Source organism: Chiloscyllium plagiosum, chromosome 27 (genome assembly GCF_004010195.1).
Source record: "Chiloscyllium plagiosum isolate BGI_BamShark_2017 chromosome 27, ASM401019v2, whole genome shotgun sequence".
NCBI classification, from domain to species: Eukaryota; Metazoa; Chordata; class Chondrichthyes; order Orectolobiformes; family Hemiscylliidae; genus Chiloscyllium; species Chiloscyllium plagiosum.
The window spans coordinates 18,057,756-18,065,074 of record NC_057736.1 but is presented as its reverse complement, the minus strand read 5'-3'; the positions used below and the strand labels follow the sequence as shown (position 1 = coordinate 18,065,074).

The 7,319-nt window shown below is 42.5% G+C and overlaps 1 protein-coding gene across 4 annotated transcripts in view; it reads right to left on the bottom strand.

Moving 5' to 3' along the window:
* Window positions 1-3,608: 3,608 nt before the first annotated feature.
* The window catches only part of LOC122563611, a 37,750-nt gene continuing 34,039 nt past the window's right edge, over window positions 3,609-7,319 (bottom strand). For all 4 annotated transcript variants that reach the window (XM_043717564.1, XM_043717565.1, XM_043717566.1 and 1 more), the window contains one exon: window positions 3,609-3,978. The gene's annotated coding sequence lies outside the window, so the exon portion shown is untranslated. The remainder of the gene's footprint in view (window positions 3,979-7,319) is intronic.

The window sequence follows — 7,319 nt, the reverse complement described above, 5'->3', positions numbered from 1 at the left end:
TCTGGTCTCCTTCCTATCGGAAAGATGTTGTGAAACTTGAAAGGGTTCAGAAAAGATTTACAAGGATGTTGCCAGGGTTGGAGGATCTGAGCTACAGGGAGAGGCTGAACAGGCTGGAGCTGTTTTCCCGGAGCTTCGGAGGCTGAGGGGTGACCTTATAGAGGTTTATAAAATTACGAGGGACATGGATAGGATAAATAGGCAAAGTCTTTTCCCTGGGGTTGGGGAGTCCAGAACTAGAGGGCATAGGTTTAGGTTGAGAGGAGAAAGATATAAAAGAGACCTCAGGGGCAATGTTTTCACACAGAGGGTGGTACATGTATGGAATGAGCTGCCAGAGGATGTGGTGGAGGCTGGTACAGTTGCAACATTTAAGAGGCTTTTGGATGGGTATATGAATAGGAAGGGTTTGGAGGGATATCGGCTGGATGCTGGCAGTGGGACTAGATTGGGTTGGGATGTCTGGTCGGACCGAGGGGGTCTGCTTCCATGCTGTACATCTCTATGACTCTATGACACTAGTTTCCTCCCCTAAATGACACTAGTGAACCCCCAATTGGGTTTTCCCTAACAGTCAACAATGGCTTCATGGTCATTAGACTACTAATTTCAGATATTTTAATTCAACTTGAATTCAAATGGTGGGATTCAAACTCTGGTCCCTGGGTTTCTGGATTAATAATCCAGCAATAATGCCACTGGGCATTTTACATTCCAATTTTACATTCTCCTGAAAAGTGAGAATAAGAATTGTTTAGCCCATTAGTTTGAGGACCTACATGATAAAATCTAATCTAATGAAGGTGAATCCATGACAGATTGATATGCAATGTTCAGTTATGAGCAAACTAAAGGAATTAGCTTTAGTGTCATGTGCACTCAAATAAGTGCAGAGAAAGGTTTGTAATATTGCTGCTTTGGCATCATCTTAGGTACAGGGTACCTCGGTACAGATACATAAATATTTGTTACAGACTTGAAAGAATAATCAATAAAAGTTCAGCATAAGAATAAAGATTATTTTATAAAAACGTGCTCTGATTTTAGACTTTTCACCAAGTCCGTGACAACACTGAACCTTCAGACCACCTAGGCCAAGTCTCTGGACCAAGCTGAACTTCAAACCTCGAGACTGTGCTTTCAGCCCACAAGGGCCTCAGTAGGTACAACAGTACAGCTTGGTTAAAGAGCCTCACACAGTTTTACAGTTTTATTGTATTTCCTGGCGATCTGAAGATCAGTATGTCTACAACACTCTCATGTACACCATATTTAGCTTATAATTCAGGGTACTTGAAGCGTTCAGGCTGTGGAGAACTCCTCATAATACTTTGCCTTGATTTCCTGTTATCTTTTCAAACTGTGAGGACAATATGCATGTCACCCCTCCCCCATCAACCACCACAAACTGGAAAGTGTGCAGCTGGTCGGCATTTTGGCACATCACTTCCTTGGACGGCAATATTCCTGCCTCACCTGAAGCTGATGGTCAATCAGAGGCTGGCATCCATTGTGAGTAATTGTGCCATTTCAGGGGTGGATGCTGCTGGCTGCACAGCAATGAAGTTTTGCAGCAGCAGGCATTGTAGCTGACTTTCTGGGCATGCTGGGTGGGAGGCAATCACGGGATAAGGGCCATGTAGAGAGGGGAAGCTGTCAGCAAAGGCAGGACTGCGGCTTTCCACCCCATACTGGGGAAGAACAAGGCCTGTGCCATTAATCATAATACTTCAGCCATCATTACTGATGATGGGATTAATGGACCAGGTAGCCTTTTCTGCTGATTAGCTTGCTCTGTTGTAATAGATCCTGCTTTCCCTAAAAGGTTATCTTTCAACATTTCAGATTTCTTCCAGCCTTTCATATATGTCAGGTTTGTGGTAACCTTAAGGTTATAGATTTTTTAAAAATCAACCTGTTCAAAGTTGTGGTTACACATCTCTGGAGTAGTTGGGACTTCAACTCAGGCTCCTGGCCGAGCGTTTGGGACACTGCACCGCAGAGCCCTGTACCTTAAGGTTATGTCCTCTGTTCTTATATTCAGAAAGAGTCAATCAGACCAACTTAGAGTGCTAATATAATTGTAAGAATGTTGGCTTTTAGCCTTTGTTAATGAGAAGATTGTGATATTTAAATTGTAAATCTTAAAATAGCATCAGATCTACAGCAAATTTGAAAAAGTGGCCAATGAACTTGGATTGACCTTTACAGTCACCCATTTAATTAGAAAGTGAGAATAGGAAGAAGATGTGGAGTTGGGCTGAGGAGAGGTGAAGGGAAGGAGCAGGAAGGATGGAGAGAGAGATGGAGGGAACGATGTGGAATGAGTGAAAGAGAAGGACAAAAGAAAGAGATTTGGAGAAGCCGGTGTTGGACTGGGGTGTACAAAGTTAAAAATCACACAACACCAGGTTATAGTCCAGCAGGTTTAATTGGAAGCACACTAGCTTTCGGAGCATTGCTCCTTCATCAGGTGATAGTGGAGAGCTCAATCCTAACACAGAATTTATGGCAACCTTTTAAAAGGTTTTGTGATTTACACATGAAAGAAGTGAAACTATCATGGTATTCAAACAGATGAAAGACTTAACAGGCAATCAATTTTTCAATGTATAATTTCAGTTACATCACACTGTAAATATTTGCTATAAAGTCTGTGTGTTAGGACTGAGCCCTCTACTACCACCTGATGAAGGAGCGTCACTCTGAAAGCTAGTATGCTTCCAATTAAACCTGTTGGACTATAACCTGGTGTTGTGTGATTTTTAAAAGAAAGAGAGAAAGGAAAGAGTGAAAGAGGTTGTTGGCTTTGATTGCATGAGAACACAGGTGGCAATCACAACTGAGAAAAGAAAGCGGTATGGTCTTACTTTAGCCAAGTTAAGGATGCTAGAACTAATAAGGTTTACAAGTTTACTTATGTTAACCTGAGTGAATTATTGTAGAGTTGACCTCTGGCTGTTAGGACAGAGTATCTATGTCATGCTTTCATGTTCCACTTCTGAGTTTAAATCAAATTACTGTTGACTGACACATGATCAAATAGATTTAGAAAATGTGGGAAATGCACACAATGTAAACTCTCCTGATTCTTTTTAGCTTGAAGTTATAAAGCTCTCATTGGTGAGGAAAGCAGCATGTTACTGAGAGTGGATAAGCTATTGGTACTGATTGATTTCCTTACTTGGAGACGTTTTTATGTGGCTGTGTATTATCAAGATATAGATAGCAGATCACATCATTCATGTGTAAGAAAGGTATAAAAGTCACAAATGCTAATGACAATTTGAGTTTCAAAGAGTTTGGTCAACCTGATTAAAGTAGGGTTTCTGAGACTCCCAGATATGATGGCAAATTCTTTGTTTGACATGTATGGCTAAATACCATTGTATATACAATACGTTTCATAAAATCTTCAACCTCAATATCTTGGAAACTTGGTTGAATTTGAGGAGTAGATAGAACAGTTACTTATAAATAACCTGTGTTCTAACGGTAGTGAAGTCTAAAATTTAGATCATTTAATTGCTGATCACCTCTGCTATTTAAAGTGAGATATTCGTTCCTGAAAGAAATTGCAACACTTTCTTAGAACATTTATTTCTGGAATTTATTATGAAACAAAAAGAGACAAACATCAAGCTGAATTTTATGACAGTACCAGCACCACCATCAGCATAATTGCCTTTAGATGTATTAGCAGCGGCACGTAAAATCCACTCCATAATCTGTTTTCTCTACAAGAAGATACGATTCTGCATAATTGCTATAGCCTGTGTTCTTGCTAGCATGAAATCTTTCTGTGAATTTTAATTAATAAGGTCGTATTGAATGCTGGGCTGTCTGAAGAGTGCTGCTTCAGTGTGGTTTTGCTTGTGGGATATGTCGTGGCCAGATGTTGTTCCTTTTGGAGCTACCAATGGTTGATGAATTGTAGAGAACAGCAAGGATCAGTGGTGATGTCAACTGAATATTGTCCTGCAAACAAAATATTTGTTATCCCACAGCCACAAAGTTTATATCATTATTGCCATGATCTCCATTCAGATCAGTTAATTTTTTAAAAAACTGAACTTGCCCATGAGTAATGCAAAGGATTTCATGACAAGATTTCACAGTTTAAGACTTTAACTATAACAAACAAAGTAAATCAATATCGACTAAACATTACTTAGTAGGCAATTAAGACATCAAATTACAGAAAACGTACTCCCATTATCTTCCTAACAACTGAAAACCCATGTCTCATCTATATATTACACTACAATCTCAGCAAAGATGTTGCCTTATGTATAAAGTGCCAAGATTCCCCTGGTTTCAACAAGCAAGAATGCCTCTCTCTGCCCCACCACAGGAACCTTCCAATTGTTACAACCACAGAGTACAGCAATCTTGATTGAATGTGTTTTGATTGAACTGGCTTCAAGATGGATATTTGCAGTGACATCCTCAAGGTAAATGTCATGTGACTATGGCAAACCAGGAGGTACATTGGTAGATTATGGCATTTCCACCCCCCAAACAGATTCTTGTGCATAATCAAATGGATTTCCAGTAACAAGGCACAGCCTGCTGACTACTTGATCTTTAAATCTCCACTAGCCTTGCATGTTGAACTGGGAATCTATTCTGGCAAGTACTCTGCTTGGTGGTTAACGCAATAACAGCCCTTCTCCTTTACTTATCATAGCAGCAGCTGTTTTTGGTAGTTCTCACCAAATCTCTGTCTAGATTAGAGCAGTGTTGGAAAAGCACAGCAGGTCAGGCAGCATCAGAAGCAGGAAAATCGATGTTTCAGGAATGAAGGATTTTTGCCCGAAACATCAATTTTCCTGCTCCTGACCTGCTGTGCTTTTCCAGCACCACTCTAATCTAGACTCTAATTTCCAGCATCTGCAGTCCTCACTTTTGCCTCACCAAATCTCTGTCTGACTGACTCTGAGCTTGGGATATTGGGTCACTGAGAGCCTTGTGTTGCTTTAGTTCTGTAAAGCTCACACATTGTGCACAACTCAGCAGCAAACCTGGCCAGCACTGAGCCTTATCCGAAAGTCCTACCTGCTCAAAACTCTCAGCCAATCAGAGACTGGAACCTTTTCTGTACTCAGTAGCGCCACCAGGAAGGCAATGGCTGCTGTTGGTATTACTCTCATTCGAGGCCTCAGATCAAAGAAGGACCTATCTAAAACCAAGTCATGTTCGGAAGGCTGCAGCTGCAAGGTAGGAAGGATGAGGAAGGTTGGCAGGAAAGATTGGGGCAAGGTTGATTTCAGCAGGTCCACCTCTCCCTCAGAGAGAAAGTAAGGACTACAGATGCTGTAGAGTCAGAGTCAAAAAGTGTGGCATTGGAAAACTTGCCAATTAATGTCTATGTAATGACCACATTTTGATGTTGCTGGCATTCACCAACAGCAGCCAGTTGTTGGAGTTTTGGGGGGGAATGAACTCATCATGCAGGAAGCATGAGAAGCAAACCCTGATATGTCTGCTCATGGGCTCCCAATGGGACCCCTTACTCAAGGGTACTCAGAGCTGAAAATGTGTTGCTGGAAAAGCGCAGCAAGTCAGGTAGCATCCAGGGAACAGGAGAATCGACGTTTCGGGCATAAGCCCTTCTTCAAGGGTACTCAGTCTGATTGAGGGGAATTCACCTGAGGAAGAGGTGAGGGTTGAAAAGCAGGTCAGGCAGCATCGAAGGAGCAGGACAGTCAGCATTTTGGGCATTAGCCCTTTATCAGGAATGTCTGCCTGACCTGCTGTGCTTTTCCAGCCCCACACTTTTCAACCCTCATCTCTTCCTCAGGTCAATTCCCTCAATCAGATTGAGTGCCTATGAGTAAGGGGTCCCACTGGGAGCCCATGAGTAGACATACCAGGGTTTGCTTCTCATGCTTCCTGCATGCTGAGTTCATTCCCCCCCTCCCCCCCCCCCAAAGCCCCCACAACTGCCTGCTTTTGGGTGAATGCCAGAAACATCAAGATGACGGAATTACATAGACATTAATTGGCAAGTTAAGGACCTCACTTGACAGACGGGCATAAAAGACATCTGCAGGTCTCCCTACCATGGACTTAATCAGGGCCCAGATGGGAAAATGGTGGGGTGGGGTTCCTATCAGTAACTAGGCAAAAAATTAGGACTGCAGATACTGGAAATAAGAGTCTAGATTAGAGTGGTGCTGGAAAAGCACAGCAGGTCAGCCAGTATCCAAGGAGCAGGAAAATCGATGTCCTGATAAAGGGCTTTTGCCCGAAATATCGATTTTCCTGTTTCTCGGATACTGTATGACCTGCTGTGCTTTTCCAGCTCCACTCTAATCTAGACTTCCTATCAGTAACTGTCCCACCTGGTTGAATGCCACCAGACCCTACTTTTGTCAAAGGTGGTGAGTCTGCACAAGACAGCTGCCTTTTCCTTTGTGCTCTGATATTAAAACCTTCAATATATTTTCACTTGGGACTCTGTTTCAACGATAACCAGGTCACATGGACTTATCACTGGGCATTTTTTACCCTCTCCTAAAAATCCCATTTTACCTTGAATTGAAGGAGACAGTTTACAACATAACCGTCTTACACAGGCCAGCTTTTAAGATATTATAACATTACACTCCCCCTGCAGGTGGAGGTGAGAATTATAAGGAGATAATCCACACCAGGGCAAACATAAGCTCAGTGCTTTTGGAGATTCTGCTGTTGGTTTTTCCATCATAGAAATATAGGAAGAGGCCATTTGGCCCATTGTCCTGTGCTGTCCAATTAGGCCCAATTTCCTGCTCTATTCCCACAGCCCTACAAATTTTCTCCCTTCAAATATTTAACCAATCCTTTGAAAGTTATTGTGTAATTTGTTCTAAAATATCCTCAGCTTGTCTCTGATCCCTTTGCCAACTATTTGAAGTCTTTGTTCTCTTGTTATGTTCAAATCTTCAGCCAGAAGTGCCAGATGGATGCATATCTGAATCTGCTCCAGTGGTCCCCAGTATCAGACACCAGTCTTCATTCAGTTCAGTTCACTCCATGTGATTTCAAGAAATGAATGGAAGCACTGGACAGTCCATCTTCGGCAGCTACACTGGCACCACCCCCCACCTTTTCCTCCGCTACATCGATGACTGTATCGGCGCTGCCTCGTGCTCCCACGAGGAGGTTGAACAGTTCATCCACTTTACCAACACCTTCCACCCCGACCTCAAATTCACCTGGACAGTCTCAGACTCCTCCCTCCCCTTCCTAGACCTCTCATTTCTATCTCGAGCGACCGAATCAACACGGACATTTACTATAAACCGACCGACTCCCACAGCTACCTGGACTAC